Below are 18,507 nucleotides of genomic sequence, written 5' to 3'. Positions count from 1 at the left end.
TACTGTGCAGGCTTCTGTAGTGTGAGAGAGTTCATATGTAACTGGTAAGTAGAGCATTCATGTCTGCATAATGTAAAAGTGGGCCCACTTTCTCGGTAGCTTCCCCAGCATGTTAGTGTTTTACATCAAGTAATAGCCGCTGATCACCAGCTACCTTAGCACAGCTGAAGTGAGTGAGCTGCAGCGGAGCCAGGACTATCACATTGCCATTCACCTCACATTCTTTCTGTTGGTGACCTTGGGCCATGTGCTTTTTCTTGGAAGTTTTATGTCCCCGTCTCCTGCATCCTTGGACATTTGTCCTTGTCCCCATTAATGTAGCATTTTCAAGACTTCCTTATATTTCTCTCCATCAAGTAACCTCCACCTTTCAGTTTTTTTTTTCAGGAAAAGGTCTAAATTTATTGTAGTATTTATTAGGTATGTAACATGCCTTTTAATAGGTGCTAAATTTTTGTTGTTGTTTGTTTTTTGAGATGCGGTCTCTCTCTCCATCGCTCTGCAGAGTGCAGTGGTGCAATCATAGCTCATTGCAGCCTCTACTTCCTGGGCTGAAAGTGATCCTATGGCCTCAGCCTCTCAAGAAGCTGGGACTATAGGCGTGTACCACCAGGCCTGGCTAATTAAAAAAAAAAATGTTTTTATAGAGATGGAGTCTTGCTCTGTTGCCCAGGCTGGTCTGAAGGAGTCCTTCTGCTTCAGCCTCCTGAGTCTCAGGCACTATAGGCACGAGCTGCTGCACCTGGCTTACATGCTAATGTTATGGTGAGGATGTTAGGATTATTACTATTTTTGTAAGTTACGTGGCTTTGGGAATTCTTCCCTAAACCTTAGTTTTCATGAACTGTCTTATTTTAAGCACTCATATTTGCAAAATGGGACACTTTTCAGGAACAGCTATATGATATTATAGCAGAAATTCTTGCTTTTAATAGTTTGTGGCTTGTAGTTTTCTTTTTAATGACTTTTTAGTGGATGGAAATTCTTAATTTTACTAAGCTGATTTTATTGATCTTTCATGCTTTCTGTGTCTCTAGTAAGAAATCTTTTCCTCTTCCACATGGATAGCAAAAATGTATTCTATATTCTTGTTCTCCAACAGCTTTGTAGTTTTGCCTTTCACATGTAAGTCCTTAGTTCAACTGGAATTGATTTTCAGGTAGTGCATGTAGCAGAAGACTAATTTCTTTTTTCTCCGTATGGATAAACCAGTTGTCCTAGAGCCATTTATTAGAGAGTCTGTTCTCCCCCCACTGATGTATGGAGCCAGTTCTAACCATTAATCAGGTTTGTCTATTTGTTTGACTTCTCTATTTCATTTCACTAGTTTGTCTGTTCTCTTTATCTATACTGTATCTTTAAAGTTGTTTATGTGTGACTGCTTTTGTCATCTGTATGGCAGGGTACCTAGTTTGTTGGTGTTCTCGAAGAGTGTTTTGGCTCTCCTTGGGACACTTTACTTCCATATAATTTTTAGAATTGGGTTATCCAGTTCTACAAAAGAAATCTGTTGGGATTTGGATTGGAATAGGGTCGACTGAATCATTTTAAGGAAAATGTACATCTTTATAATACTGAGTTCTCTAATCCATGAACATGGTATGTATTTCCTTTGTTTACATCTTCTTTGATGTATTTTTATAAAGCATTGTAATTTTCTGTTTAATACTTTTCTACCTTTTAGAAGATTTATTCTTATATATTGTATGTGTTTTGAAGCTTATGTAAATGGTATCTTTTAAAATTTATATTTTTCTAAGTGCTGTTTGCATGAATATTTTTGTATAAATAGTGAGACTTAAGGGACATTTTGCCCTAAGGTATGCCATATTTAGTACCCCGTGGTTATCAGGGATGCTTTGGCATGAGGATGGTGGCTTGGTAATTTTAGCTGTTTCCTCCCTCCCCATACCCAATATAAATGACATGCATTTTTAACTTGAGCCAGTATAGTAACACACTTATTGATAATCTAGAAGTTGCTAGCATTGCACAGAACATCCTGGAGCAGGGACAATGTTTTCTCTTTTCCTCTGTCATTTGTCATATCATTTTCTCTTTTCTTCTTTTTTTTTTTTTTTTTTTTCCTTTTCTTGGCTTCATCTTCTGTATCACTTTTTTTTTAGTTGCTATTTGTGGCATATATTATATTTGTAGATGATTATTATTAATTCTTTTAAAGCATCCTTGATTTGATGAATTATAGATATTATCTGATCCATCATATCCTACTCTTATAATACCTGCTTCTTCTGGAAACTCTACAGCGGGGATTAGCGAACTTTTTCTGTAAAAGGCCACAGAGTAAATATTTTGGGCTTTGTGGGCCATCTGGTTCCTGTTGCCGCTACTCAGTTCACTGTTGTGGCACGAGAGCAGCCGTGAGCAATACATAAATGAATGACGTGGCTGTACTCCAATAAACTTTATTTACGGACACAAAAATTTGAATTTCATATAATTTTCATATGTCATGAAATATTGACTTTTCCAACCATTTAAAAATGTGAAAAACACTCTTGGCTTCTGAGCCTTGCAAACACAGGCAAGTGCGGGGAGAGGGGGGGAGTTTGGCCTGAAAGCCATGCACAGTTCACTGAAGCCTGCCGGAGAGCACTTTGTGTGTGCTTCTAACTGAAGACTGACTCCACGCACTTGTCATTGACTGGGGCATGGTTAATGGCTTCTTTTTGACCTCTATGAACATAAATTGAATCTTTGCAACATTAAGGTACAGGTATGGCTTAATGATAGGCTGCCTTTCTAAGTCAGTTGGAAAATGAGTCCATTTTAAGTTGATCTGAAATACTTAGAGTTTAGTAAATAAATGAGCTATATCAAATATGTGTAACACTGAAGGCTAATTTCTTTCAAACTCTGCTTTGAATTGTGTTCTAGTAATTGGGGCAACCCATAGAGATGGTTTTGTTTCACTTCCCCACACTGTTCCTGCTGTTCTGAATGAGGAATGAGGGATTTGGAAAGGTTAAGTGATTTCACTGGAGTCACAAAATGTGCAGAAATTGGAACATAACCAGTTCAATCCAGTGCCATTTCTACTTTTATCGCCTTGCGTCTCCTGCATTCTTCTAGAAAATTTGAGTCTCCCGAAAGGGTAGACCTTTGCTAAGTCAATGGTGCAGTACCGATAAGGCTGCCCCAGACTGCCAGTTAGGTATCTGGTTTTCCCGTTGATTTCACTCTGTCTGGATGATCTTCCTTCCTGGCTAGACAGGGATCAATTTTCCTGTTTCCTTGCATCATGCCTACCATAATGGTGCACCTTGGGAATATTTATTTCCTTGTTCAATGCTTGCTGAATACTACGCAAGTCAGAGACAGCTTGCTAGGGGGCTGGAGGTGGGCCCAATAAAATATCATCCCTGTTTCTCACAGGAGTTTATAATATAGTGGAGGACCCACAGGTACTTAATTAGTGACAGGATACAGGAACTCGGGAAGGGAGACACTGCTGAGTTATTGTTCATGTATGGAAAAAGCTGCTGTAAAAGAACCTAAATATCATTTATAGAATATAGCACACTGGCTTCAATGCTGATAGCCTGTCATTTAATCATCATGCCAAGTACTTTGCACATGGAAAGAAGACGATTGCAGGTGATGTTGCCTCCCTAATTGTAGGTTGATCCTTGAAGGTTTATTTTTGAGATTCAGTAATTACCCGAGTAAGTAGCATGGGTAGAATTTTTTTGCAATGCCTTTTTTCACAGTTTTGCTAAAAGAACTTCCAGTTTAATGCTTTACTAATGAACACAGGCGCTCTTTCTGTAGAAGGAGAGGGATTCTGAGCTAGGAGCTGATGCTCCTGTTGTCACTCCTGAAAAGAAAAGGGAGGAAGATAACTCTGTTGGTCCTCCTGCCATGCTGTTTCTGGAGCCTGTCCTCCCAGGGGCGCAACTGTCCTGTTTCTTCTCACATAATTAGGAGGTGACTGACATGGAGAGCTGTCTCCTTTAGGCACAGGGTGGGACCTGTCTTATTCCAAATGTAGATTTAGTAGTACTTTGGTACCTGGTGGTGTTTGTCCCTCTTCTCTGTCCAGACAAGAGATTTCCTTCTCCTTTCCTGAGTTTGTTTTTGACATGCATCTTTGGAGTTAGAATTTCTCTCTCTGATGGACGGCATCGATAGGATATTTAGGCATAGTTAAATCATATTCAGTATATTTCATATCTGTAAAGTCTAAGGGCCTGGACAGCCATTCCTCACTCAACTATTGCTGTTACTCAAATGAGTTTGGGAGTTCTGACACTGATTTGTTAAAGGTCCCTTGGAACATAACCCGTTTGTTAAGTTAGGGACTCCTTGTAACCATATTGAGAAAACCAAGCCCCTTAGTACGTGTATTAGTCCGTTTTCACTCTGCTATGAAGAAATTCCCAAGACTGGGTAATTTGTATATAAAAAAAGAGGTTTAATGGACTCACAGTTCCACATGGCTGGCGAGGCCTCACAATCATGGTGGAAGTCAAAGGGGAACAAAGGTATGTCTTGTATGGTGATGGGCAAGAGAGCGTGTGCAGGGGAACTCCCCTTTATGAAACCATCAGATCTGGTGAGACTTACTCCCTATCACAAGAACAGCATGGGAAAGACCCACCCCATGATTCAGTTACCTCCCACTGGGTCCCTCCCAAGACGCAAGTGAATTGTGGGAGCTACAGTTCAAGATGAGATTTGGGTGGGGACATAGCCAAACCATGTCAGTGAGTGATTTGCTTGGGTTCATTCTGTTTCGCTGCTCCCTGTGCTGAAGAGCCATCTCCGTGGCCTACCTCGCCCATGCAGAGAGCACTTCATTTATCGTGGGCTCCTGCCTTTCGGCCAGCACCTTCTGTCGGGTGTCGCGGGATCCTTAGTAACATGCAGGAAGGGAAATGAGAGGAAAGAACAATGAAATAATCTCTGATCTTCTCCACTCCCATGTAACCTAACTTTTTATGTGGTCAAGCAAGATAAGTTCCTATCCGGCATAAATATGTGTGACTACATTTATATCCCTGCTTACAAAATCATTCTAAAATGGTAATGAAATATTGCTTCGCCCTTTCTCTTCGTGCAGAAAATATTCTAAAGAAATAAGAATTTTGATGAGGAGTGGTTATTGAAAGGGGCATTTTGGACTGGTTTTAAATCTCAGTAGTTTATTGTATTGGGGTTATTGAAATACTGGATATACTGACAGAAATCACCAAGAGCTTATGATTACTGGATAAGTGAATTCTAGGTTGTGGTTAGATTAAGTGTCTAAATAAGGCCCTGTTTTGTTACACCACCCTTTCTCTTTCTCTTTTTCTCTGTCTCTCTCTCTCTTTTTAATCTCAGATTACCCCATCTTTCCGTGGTGGAAAGAATAATGGTTGCAAAGTGAGTAGGAAATTTATTTCTCTCTACTCATCTGGCATGAATTGTTTGCTCTACATAAATTGATGAATTACTGCTTCTAAGACTGACATAATAGTTTTTGTTTTGTTAAACAACTATAAATTTCATCTAATACAGTCTTAGTGTTAACAGGAAGAAAACCGTAAGTTTATATCTGCTGCATTTCATTGCTTGAAAATAATTGCTAGTAGTAAAGCTTCATTTTTCACAAACATAATTTGATCTCATGTAATTGATAGAAGAAAAATTCAGGGAATTTGTTCAGGGTCTGTTTACAACTGACTTTTTTAAGAACTGCCACATGCAATAATCCAAATGCATTCTGGTTATGAAATAAAGCAGGCAGAACTTACAGTCAGCCTCAGAATGACTTATTGACAGCTACAGGTGCAGCATTTTTTTTTTAACATTGTAACCCTTTTGCAAAGTTTTTATTGAAATGTTTTATGATATAGTGTTTTTGATTTGTCTATTTGAAGAATCATAGAAGACAAAACCTTAGGAACTTTACTTATTCTAAATTTCCTATTCTGTTATTGATAAGAAAGAAAAAGAGAGAGAGAGTGAGGGAGTCAGTTATTCAAATACACCTCCTTTCATTCCTACTGGTGCTTACAAACCAAATGCAGCTTGTATTTTAGGCGCAGGGACTCCTCAGCTCCACCTAAACTGAGGAGGGAAAGGCATGTCATAATTTTTGTTCTTTCTCAACAGTTTTCCTTTAATAACCTGATTTATGATGTTGAGTCACGATTCTCGCACTTTGGAATGCTCCTTGTAATCAATCACTTTTACTAGACCTTCTTTCTCATAAAAACAAGAATCAAGCCAGTTAATTGCCCAGGCATGCATCTCTGCTTACAGGATAGTCATGGAAACCCTGGCTTGTCGTGTTTAGGAACTTCCCCTGGGTTATGCCAAGGGTCAAGGGTTGATGTCACAGCCACGTTTGGAGCTGTGAGCTCCCACTCTGCTCCTCAGCATGTGGAGTGACATTTATTCTCTTTGTGGCTAACTAGTTAATGTGAATCCCCACAGCATTGCTATTGAAGCAAATACTATGACTGGGGTAATAGTAACATTTTGAAGATGAATTCAGACTATAAGAACTGAGTTTGTTGCTGAAATATTTCAACTACATGAGAGAAGAGGGAGGGTGCCTTGTCTTATTAGCAAACGAGTAACTATCTGGTTGTAGGTTGTACAGGGACTTTGGCAAAAAAGGAGGGAAGCTGAGGACACAGGCACGAAGATTTAGGTTGGAATTAAGAGGGCATTTTCCGCAAGTGGAGAAAGGAAAGCGAGTTATCAAGGTAGGTCATGGAATCACCTTGCCAGAGGATTTGTGTTGTTCTCTGGTAGTTTTCTGTTGTTATCTGGTTGGAATTGTGGACCTATGACTGGGACCATATTGAGGCTTATGACAGTCTCTGTGCTTCCCCCAGTCCACACCTCGCTTCTCGCTTGGGGTCAGTGGAGGTTCTAGTCTGCATAACTATGCTAGGTTAACTCCTGAGGTCTCCCAGCCCAGAACAGTTTTTAAGAAAATTCTAAACCAGTGTTTTTTTTTCCCCTTCGATAGTCTAGAGCCACGCAGTTCTCCTCCCTTTTCTTTCAGCAGCCCCAGGAAAGGCCGGGATGGGGACTCCTAGCATCTGTAGAGAGGCGTGGCTCTCATACTAGGTGACTTCTGGGGAGCCCATGTCAAGAAATACCGGTTTCTGCGTTTCAGAACAGTAAATGGCCCAACTTGGAGCTATAGCTCCTCCCCTCTCATTGCAGTCTCTGGTTTGTCCTGTGGAGGCAGCGGAGATGCCCCTGGCTGGTGTTCTGCGAATTCACCTGTCCTGGGGTCCTGCCCCCACTGCCTCAGTGGAAAGTGTGCCACTAACTGCTGATGACAAAGTGTGTAGATACAGCCCAGGCCCCTTCAGGCCTCTGGGCCTCTGTGCCTGGACTTTGTTCCAGTCCCTCCCGGGTTTCCTCTGCTCTCTCATGAGTTCAGGCTTTCTTCATTCCTCACTTGATGATTGGAAGAGCTGCTTGACCCATCAGCGTTTCTGTGGCATCTCTCCTTTCAGAACGATCCCTGTAGAGGGACTGGCAACTAGTCCACAGTGTCTTGCTAGATTTGCACATGACATAAAGACACTAATAACTGCCTCACGCTGATTTGCACATGACGTTCTTTATGCTGACTATTCCCTTCCCCGAGACTTTCAGCGAAGGAACTTCTGTTCGTTGAAGGCACGGGTCTCAACTGCCTCCACTGGGAAGCATCCTGGCCCTGGCCCACGGCTTCCACAGTATCTGGGGTTTACTCCTTCCCTCTCTGAGTTACCTGCTTACATTCCTGTTTTCCTTATGAAACTTCTTGAACATGAGGACTGTGTCTTAATGATCTTTATTTTCTCTCCAATATCTGGACTTTTGTGCGACACAAAGGAAAACAATCAGCCTGTGTGTTTTCAGTAGAAGCAATTTATCATCTTTCTAACTGTATAATGCTAAATTCCAAACAGTCTAAGCAGCTCTCTTGGAGTTTGCAGCTAATGACAGAAATAGTCCAGAAAGTCGTTTAACCTTTAATCCAGTGCTCTAACTCACTAAATATAAAACATTCTTAAAAATACATTTGTGCATTTGCCAATTGTTTATTAGATTTCTGCTCAGTGCCAGAGACGATGCTGGGCCTGGAGGAGAAAGTTTGAACAAGAGTAATGCTTTTCCATCCTCACGGAATGCAGTGGGCTGTCAGAAGCGGTAGGGAACAGCTGGGCAGATACTGTGATGTGTGACATGCACCACATGGGAGGGAAATTCCCGGGCTGGGTGGGCAGGGGTTGAGGAGGTGTTCTAAAGTATGTGTGAAGGGGCAGTGTGAAATGCAGGCACACTGAATGAGAAGCCTGAGGGTTGACCAGGAATGTTGTCAAAAGACTACCTTGGAAGTTGGAGTGAACGACTCAGCCCCTTGAAATGAGAGTGGGAGTCTGTCATCCATCTGTGGCAGATACTCCCTAGGATATTTGTTACTCAGTGTGAGTGTAGCCTGCTTAGTCTCTTTTAATGTTTATTTTTTCTTTATTTCTTAAAAAAAAAAAGCTGGATACATGTACAGAACGTGCAGGTTTGTTACATAGGTTACATGTGCCATGGTGGTTTGCTGCACCTGTTGACCTGTCCTCTTAAGTTTCCTCCCTCCCCCCTCCACCCCCCATCCCCCAGCAGGCCCTGGTGTGTGATGTTCTCCTCTCTTGTGTCCGTGTGTTCTCAATCTTCAACTCCCACTTACGAGTGAGAACATGCGATGTTTGGTTTTCTGTTTCTGTGTTAGTTTTCTGAGGATGATGACTTCCAACTTCATCCATGTCCCTGCAAAGGATATATGATCTTATTCCTTTTCATGGCTGCGTAGTACTCATTCTTTTTTATGGCTGCATGGTGTATATGTGCCACATTTTCCTTATTCAGTCTACCATTGATGGGTATTTGGGTTGGCTCCATGTCTTTGCTATAGTAAATACTGCTGCAGTAAACATATCTGTGCATGTATCTTTATGGTGGAATGATTTATATTCCTTTGGGTATATAAATCATTCCACCATGAAGACACATGCACACATATGTTTAATATAGAAATAAATGGGATTGCTGGGTCAAATGGTATTTCTGGTTCTAGATCTTTGAGGAATTGCCATAGTCTTCCACAATGGTTGAACTAATTTACACTCCCACCAACAGTGTAAAAGCATTCCTGTTTCTCCACAGCCTCGCCAGCATCTATTGTTTCCTGACTTTTTAATAATCACCATTCTGACTGGCATGAGATGGTATCTCATTATGGTTTTGATTTGCATTTCTCTGATGATCAGCGATGTTGAGCTTTTTTAAATATCTTTGTTGGCCATGTAAATGTCTGCTTTTGAGAAGTGTCTGTTCATATCCTTTGCCCACTTTTTGATGGGGTTGTTTCTTTCTTGTAAATATGTTTATGTTCCTTATAAATTCTGAATATTAGCCCTTTGTCAGATGGGTAGATTGCAAAAATTTTCTCCCATTTTATAGGTTGCCTCTTTACTCTTATGATAGTTTATTTTGCTGTGCAGAAGCTCTTTAGTTTAATTAGAACCTATTTGTCAATTTTGGCTTTCGTTGCAATTGCTTTCGGCTTTTTTGTCATGAAGTCCTTGCCCATGCCTGTGTCTTGAATGGTATTGCCTAGGTTTTCTTCTGGGGTTTTTATGGTTTTAGAATAAGTGCCATGTGGCACTGAGAAGAATGTATATTCTGTTGATTTGGGCTAATTTTTGTATTTTGTAGTAGAGACGGGGTTTCGCCATGTTGGCCAGGCTGCTTTCGAATTCCTGAACTCAGGTGATCCACCCGCCTTGGCCTCCCAAAGTGCTGGGGTTACAGACGTGAGCCACCGTGACCAGCCCAAAGCTACATTGTAATGTAATAACATTTTCTATGCAGTAGTTGTTCGTAATCCTTTCGGGGTCATGGAGCTCTTTGAGAATCTGATGAATCCAATGAAGCTTCTTGGAAGAGGTCTTAGACCCACACACACAGACACACATACACACACACATATGCACACACACACATATACATACATGCGCATATACATACGCACATATGCACACACATATGCAAATACATGTATACACATGCACATATACACATACATACACACATATACATACACATACACGCACATAGACGCACATACAGACATATGCATACACACTCAGACGTATTTCACAGCCTTGTATTTCATTGTATGGGCTTGTAATCCCTGGGGAGTCCATCCCAGACCTGTTGATGAGTTAAGAACCTTTGCATGCTTTTTATTGGAAGGATCCTTCCATTTTGTGGGTCTCCTTTCTTGTAAGCATAGAAAACAGCCATGATATTAAGGGATAAGCAGTAACTACAGTACCTTCCCCTACCCTAGCAATGGGGAAGTACATATTTCATGGGGAACCTGAATGAATGTGGGTTCAGTACCTCCAGCTGGGCTCTGTCCTAGCTCACTGCTCCAGAGAACTCCTGGGGTCCTATTTTACTATGAGATGTGGCCATGCCCAGCAAGGAAGAGATGTCTGCGATATACATCACTGATATACATCAGCGTCACTGATGAGATGGAAATTGTTCATCTTTACTTATGTTCTTTCCCTCTTTCCATGGGCCGGGATGTGCTGAACCATCTGTTTCTCTGCCCCCACTTAGAGCAGAGTGACAGGATTGAAGGACCCTGGGCTCCTAACATATCTTGGGAAGCAGAGCTCTGTGTCACCCTATATCACCTGCCCTGGATGAGAGAGAGAGAGAAAGGGAGAGAAAGAGAGAGAAAGAGAAAGAGGAACTTTGACTGTGCTTGCACCTCTGTGGCAGTGTTTTTGGGTCTCTTTATTATGCAGTCTAGCTGTGATGCAGTATCTCATAGTCATCTTAATGATCTTAACGACTGTGAGGGCCAGTGGAGCTTGCCCTTGGTATTTGCATCCCTTGAATCTGCCTTATCTCAGTAAAGGGCAACTCCATTCTTCAAGTGCTTGGGCCAGAAAGCCCCAGGGACCTTTCTGTGTTCTACTTCTCTTGCAGCCCATTAGCAAATCCCATTAGCTTTACCTTCATATTTTAAAAAAATACTTTGACCAGGCACGTTGGCTCACACTTGTAATCCCAGCACTTTGGGAAGCCGAGGCGGGCAGATCATCTGAGGTCAGGAGTTCGAGACCAGCCTGGCCAACGTGGTGAAACCCGGTCTCTTCTAAAAATACAAAAATTAGCTGGATGTGGTAGGGCGTGTCTGTAGTCCCAGCTACTCGGGAAGCTGAGGCTGGAGATGGTGGTGGGTGCCTGTAATCCCAGCTGCTTGGGAGGCTGAGGCAGGAGAATCACTTGAACCCAGGAGGTGGAGGTTGCAGTGAGCCGAGATCACACCACTGCATTCCAGATAGAGTGAGACTCCTTTCGCCCTAATGTCATTACTGTGACAGGGCTGTGTCATTTGCTTCCAACAATTCTTAGATAATGTCTTTGTTAAATCCTATTCTTTTTTTTTTTTTTTTTTTTGAGACAGAGTCTTGCTCTGTCACCCAGCCTGGAGTACAGTGGCACGATCTCGGCTCACTGCAACCTTCTAGGTTCAAGCAATTCTCCTGCCTCAGCCTTCCTAGTAGCTGGGACTACAGGCACCCGCCACCATGCCCGGCTAATTTTTGTATTTTTAGTAGAGATGGGTCTTGAACTCCTGGCCTTGGGTGATCCGCCCGCCTCAGCCTCCTAAAGTGCTGGGATTACAGGCATGAGCCATTGCGCCCCACCTAAATCTTATTCTTTACAACAAAATGATACTGTTTCTTTTCTTAATCATACAAGTGTATTTTTACAACTGAAAGTCTTTGAAAGGTTGAAATGAAACTCGTCCTCCAACAATCTTTATATGACAGGTACTAAGGGGTGTGTGTCTGTGTAAGTGTAATTTTTCTGACATTCTTCACAAGTTATATCTTCATCTGGGTTACATTCATTATTAAAGACAGCAATACTTTTATCTATGTGTTTGAACCTCATTAGTAGGTAGCACTAGGAGCTTGTCAATCCTGTTGAATCATTTTATGATCTATCTTCTTGTTTGTAGGAACAATCTAATTTGAACCTTATATGAAAAATTAATGTAGGTTCTCCTTTACAAATCTCCAAGGGAAAGAACTCTGTCATCATTTTTTCTTAATAGTAAGAGCAAGTGCTTCCATTTATCATTCAAGGTCTACTGTTGCCTCCTTTTTTCTTTAGCAAAATCAGTGTTAAAAAAGTCTTCCCCTGAGAAGTCAAAGGCTGCTACCTGATGTCTCGTTGAGAAGGCTCGGTTCTCTTGTGAGCTGGGAGGAGTTTCAGTGGATTAAGCACTCTTATTTATCTCTTTTTCCTCCAGAGACCCCATTAAAATGGTAGCGGAAAAATAAAAAGTACATATATCAACAACACAAAGAACTTAAAGGCCACCAGAATGGAAAAGGGATTTCACAATGTTTCTGGCAGCCTGGAAGCTGATAAGGCTCCGTGACTACTGAATTAGTGTGGGGGCTGCAGCTGGGGAGGCTCACCTTGGAGACTGAATGCTGGGTGGGTGGGAGTCCCACAGGGGGTGAAAATCACAGGGTTCCGTGGGATGCCTATAGTCAGATCACTTCACGGATTCTGTCCTTCTTCCACCCCTGCCGTGGGTACAACCAAGGACTAGAAACCAGATATTTATCCCTCTGCCTCATCTCTGAAGAAATGGACTGAATTGTCTGGGGAGAACCCCTGTTGCTAGTTTGGAAGGCGGCTTCTTAGAAGGGGAATTACTCCAATGCCCACTCTCTGTGTCAGACCCCTCTGCCCAGGACACCAGCCTCTCCAAGGTTTCTGTTGTTTCATATTTAAGTATGATGCATGACCATTGTTGGCCAGATACTCCAGGAAAGCTTCTGATCAAAGAGGGCAGGATGAGATGAAGAAACAACAAAACAGCCCCCAGGAATCAGAGAGGACCCGGGGAATAGGGGAGGAGAAACACCTCTCATTACCGTAATGAGAGGTTTTGAAAAGGGCATCTTGTTAAACGTTTTAGAAGGAAGGAACTACCAGAAGCAAGAAAGAAACATTGCAAATGAAAACTGTGACCCATGGAATGAATTCAAAGAAGAGTTGATTGGAAGTAAGTTCAGAAAATTGCCCAGAAAGACAACAAAAAATGAAATACCCTGTGTGTTTAAACGCTAGCACATAGGGATGGGACTCAAACTCCCTTCCTGTGGGCTAGAGTGTGTTTGAGTGAAAATGGCCTTTCTCTTCATTGTAATTACTCTCCCCATCTCTCAGAGAATGGGTAGGCATGGGGCGGCTGGTCTCAGCAGACCTGTCTGTTCTACTGTGACGTGGGAAGGCATTGAGGAACCTAGGCTGACAGTGTTTGTCCTACTGACCCCAGCATGGGTCTCCTTGTTCATCATCTGCCTGCATGGGCAGCCCTGACCAAGGGCTTTGTACTCACAGGCCGGTCTACACAGGTCACATCCCTGAGAGGTGACCCGGCTTCGGACTCTACGTGGATGTGCACTTCATGGGGCTTGAAATCCAACATTAATGGTATTTTCCCAAATTCTGAAAAAGTGATGCTAATCTTCTGCCTTTATATGGGACTCAATTTGTAGATAGCTTGCTTGCTTTTTCTTTTTTTACAGACATGGTCTTACTCTGTTACCCAGGCTGGAGTGCAGTGATGTGATCATAGCCCACTGCAGCCTCGAACTCCTGGGCTCACACCATTCTCCTGCCTCAGCCTCCCAAGCAGCTGGGACTACAGCCACCCACTACCATGCCCAGCTAAGTTAAAAAAAAATTGTAGAGATGGGGTCTTGCTGTGTTACCCAGGATGGTCTTGAACTTCTGGCCTCAAGAGATCCTCCTGCCTCAGCCTCCCAAAATGTTGGGATTACAGGTGTGAGCCACCGTGTCCAGCTCGGCAGCTTTATAATCCTAATAAAGCATTTGTGGGATTTGGGTCCATCTTTAAATGTCCTCAAGAAGCATATGTGTGTGTAACTCAAGCTCAGAACTTGAGTTCTGAAACCCAAGTTCATGATTCCTTCCTTCACTGTGATGTGGGCACCTCTCCAAAATGAGGTACTAGTGGAATGGAACTTGGATTTTTAAAAGGTATAGTGGAATGCTTATATAATATTATAACTAAGTAAAACCTTGAAAAAATGTTCATGAGAATGTGGTAAAAAGTTTCTTTTTGTTTGTTTGTTTCTTATGACTTTCTAGGAATTTGCCTTTATCAGTTGAAAGCATGAGCGATGATTACCAAGTTGTGCGTAAACCTTCTTCCCCCTGAAATTGCAGAGTGTTTTTCTCCCTGATCATTTCTTTCCTGCCATAGAGTTCACCTTTGATGCCGTAGTTGGGCGCAGGGCAGGTTTTGAGTTTCCTGATGTTTCATGTGTGAATTGGTCCTTCAATTTGAAGAATAAGATAATGATCATAGACAAGGATTTGGCTTACAGCTGAGAGTGCTGAGCTGGAGTCTTGGAAGACAGACGTGCTGCAGAATAAAGTTTATAGTTTTAAAATTTCTAGTTAGAAGTTTAAATGGTCACACTGAGCAATGCCAATTAGCTTCCATTGCAATGAATTCTAAGGAATTGCAAGGCAACTTTTATTTACCAGAATTTAACGGAATTAATCAGTGGTTAAGGTAACTCCATGGACTAGGAATTGTAAATTGGTTATACTTAGTTTTTATTTTATAGCAATATTTATTGTAATAGGTTTATGGTACATTTGAACATTTAGAGCTTTGAGAGCTAAATGTTGACTGATACAGTTTTTCTTATAAAATTAGCAAGATTCTTGAGAACGTTTCTTTTCTACTTTTTAACCTAAAGTGGTCTGTATACGTTTATGGCTTTATAGATACATCTTCCATGGAGAGCAATTCATTTAGATAGTCTGTGGCTCATAAAAGATTGCTTGAGTCTTGTGCAGACACATATAAAGGAAAACTATAGGACCTCTGGGAACTTGAGGCTTGCAAGATGTAAATGTCAGAGCTGTCCCTAGAGCGCCCTTGCTATGACTTTGATAGTTTAAATTTCAGCATTATGCAGTGACTTCATAGGGTGTTTACATATTTTAAAAATTTTCACTTAAATGTTAACTTGGATCATACGCATGTTAGAAACAACCCTGTGGAAAATAGAGCTTTCTTCCTGTAGTGGATATAGACGTCCTGTGTTAGGCATAGGACCATTTATCGCTGGATTATAATAATTGTTCTTCTTTTGTAATGAGATAGGAAATGCATATTTGTGGGGTACAGTTGTATATTTTGTCCTAATCTTGAAACTTATGTGAGTCATTTTCATATTATCTCCATCATGCCTGCAATTTAAATTACTGATTTATCTGTTTGCAAAAGCTTTGGAGAATCAGAAAATCTACTGGAAAGACTCCATGTGAGATTTGGCTCTGAACACTTAGGGGCTTGAGGCTGTTTCTAGTTGTTTTTTTTTTGTTTGTTTTGTTTTCTGAGACAGTGTCTCGCTCTGTCGCCCAGGCTGGAGTACAGTGGCACGATTTCGGCTCACTGCAACCTCCACCTCCTGGGTTCAAGGGATTCTCTTGCCTCAGCCTCCCGAGTAGCTGGGACCACAGACACCCGCCACCACACCCGGTTCATTTTTCTATTTTTAGTAGAGATGGGGTTTCACCATATTGACCAGGCTGATCTTGAACTCCTGACCTTGCGATCCACCCGCCTTGGCCTCCCAAAGTGCTGGGATTGCAGGTGTGAGCCACCGCACCTGGCCACTGTTTTTTTTTCTGTGAACTTGGGCAAGAATTAGTGAAGAAGAAGCACCTGTTAGCATTGTTAGGCGGAACAAAACAGAGAAGGTAAATTAAAGGTCTTTGTAAAGCATAAAGTGAGTCCAGATTTTAGTTCATTTGGCTTGTGTATCTTTGTTTTCATCTTAGTGACCCTAGCCATGCAAGAGGGCCACTTTTAAAAAGGGTGTAGCATTTGAAAAATGATGACTACATTTATAATGAAGGAAGAGAACACAAGAACACAGTTTTATGCTCAGCCTCCCAAGGTGCTGAGCATACAATGTTTTTGTGTTTGTATTTCCATGTGAGTATGTATGTATAAAATAAGGAAGGTGACATTTTATTTGAGAAAAAAAATCTAGCAATAAAAGTGGACAAACAGATCAGTTATTCTTTATTATAAGCGGGGTGAGGCTAAGACGTTGCCATATAAGGTAAAGCTGGACTCGGCCTTGTTTGCCTGAGTTCCGTGCATGTTGGTTTTGCTCTTGGTCTGAAGATCATCCTTGCGTGTGGGTGGATGTTGACTGAGAGGCACATTAGTGATAAAGCAGCAGGTTCGGCTACTGTTTGGCTTGTATGTTGGCCTCCATTCTACTGGCTGTTCTGTGAAAGCTCATTGGAAGTTTCAATCTAGATGTCATGGGTATGAATAATCAATAACCAGCAGATTACAAAGATATATGTAATAATTTAGTACATGTTTATAATAAAACAAGAGCTAATACTTATTAATTGGTTGGTGTGTGCCTGGGTTGGTTATATTTTATTTGCGTATGTCTCTCCTTTAGTCCTTAGAACACCCCTTATAAGCAAAATATCATTAGCAACCTGGCACCCTTTGATTGGCTAGAAAAGAGTCTAAGAGAAATTGAGTAAATTATTCAAAGTCATGCATCCAGTGATGGTGGATCCCCCGTTGGGGCCCAGATCTCCCCCACACCCTTATGGCCAACTTCCCTTTTGTAGTAATTTCACTGCTTTAGGTTTGAGCCAGAAGGGTTGCATCCAACCTTTGAAGAACCTAAACAATGCACAAACTACTTGGGTCTTGGACCTTTAATGGGGGCTGAGTGAAGTCCTGGGTGGATCCCGGGCTGCCCACATGGAGAGCTGGCTGTGGTGGTTGGTTAATCTGGGGCTGGGGTCTTGCTGTCATTTATGCTGACTTTGCACATCCATCTCTTGGTGACCTGGGAAGGCTCAGGTCCCTCAGGGATGCGGATGTAGCCCAGTGGGGCCTTTGGAGATCTGTAGCTTGGGAGACATGCCAAAGAGATATGCTTTCCTCAGGTCTTGGGTTCTAAGCACTTGTAGAATGTTGCCCTCCACAGTCTGGTACTTCTTTTTCAAAAGATGCCTTGGCCGGGCACGGTGGCTCACGCCTGTAATCCCAGCACTTTGGGAGGCCGAGGCGGGCGGATCACGAGGTCAGGAGATGGAGACCATCCTGGCTAACACGGTGAAACCCCGTCTCTACTAAAAATACAAAAAATTAGCCGGACACGGTGGCGGGTGCCTGTAGTCCCAGCTACTCGGGAGGCTGAGGCAGGAGAATGGCGTGAACCCGGGAGGCAGAGCTTGTAGTGAGCTGAGATCGCGCCACTGCAGTCCGGCCTGGGCGAAAGACCGAGACTCCGTCTCAAAAAAAAAAAAGATGCCTCAAATACATTCCTTCCTTGTTCACAGGGCTGTCACCCGTATTTTGAGTCCTATCACTTTTCTACTTGGATAACTGGAACAGTCTCAGTTTCCCTGCTTTTAGACTCTTTTCTTTCCATTCAAACCCTTATACTATTGCCAGATTCATTTTATACAGAGATGTCCTGTTTGTTAAGCATCTATGTTGACTTCCTGGGCTGTCCATAGTTTATTCCTACCACTCAGTATTATTTCCCAGTGCTGTGCGCTTGGAGTGTGCTCTAGCCTGACCATTTACTGTGTAGTCGTCTCTTGAGATCTGTTGGGGGATTGGCTCCAGGACCCCCAAGGATACCAAAATTTGCAGATGCTCAAGTCTCGAACAGAAAATAGTATAGTTCACACATAACCTATGCACATCTTCCTGCAGACCTTAAATCATCTCTGGATTACTTATAGTACCTATTACAATGTAGATGCTATGTAAATAGTTGTTACATTGGAGTTTTTAGGGAATAATAACAAGAAAAAAAAGTGTACATGTTCAGTAAAGATGCATTTTATTTCATATATTTTTGATGCTCGGTTGAATTGAACCCAGGGATGGGGAACCCATAGATATGGAGGGGATTACTTATTCTCCCCATTTTTCTATTTCTCCCTTTCACCTTCAGTCCACCCTCTTGTTATTTTGTGCCCATTTCTCTGTCTGCAAATTCCTTCTTCTTCTGAAACTGTATAAACTGTTCATGTAATTCGGGGCCTGGTTTGATTTTCCCACCTGGAAAGCCTTTCTCTGATTTCCCTAGCCTCACTGGTCTCACTCTTCTTGGAACCTCCTGAATTGTACACTTTATAATTTCTTTGTGGTTTGTGAAAAGTTTCTAAATAGGGTGTAAGACTTCGGATTCTTTCATCTCCTTGGTGCCCAGGCATGTGGTATGTGTCAAGTTGCTACTTAGAGACACATTTTCGGTCTCAGTTTTAGTATTTACTTAAGCATGGTGATGAAAGTTAAGAAAAACATTGAAATCAAACCTACATAGAGAAAACTGCTGTGATTTTAAG

At 42.0% G+C, this 18,507-nt stretch overlaps 1 protein-coding gene across 7 annotated transcripts in view; it reads left to right on the top strand.

The window, feature by feature from the left end:
- Window positions 1–18,507, top strand: part of SFMBT2 (Scm like with four mbt domains 2) — a 249,971-nt gene that overhangs the window by 103,347 nt on the left and 128,117 nt on the right. The gene's annotated exons all lie outside the window — the stretch shown is intronic.

This window comes from Pongo abelii, chromosome 8 (assembly GCF_028885655.2).
Source record: "Pongo abelii isolate AG06213 chromosome 8, NHGRI_mPonAbe1-v2.0_pri, whole genome shotgun sequence".
Lineage (NCBI taxonomy): Eukaryota > Metazoa > Chordata > Mammalia > Primates > Hominidae > Pongo > Pongo abelii.
This window is presented reverse-complemented; position numbering and strand designations above follow the sequence as displayed.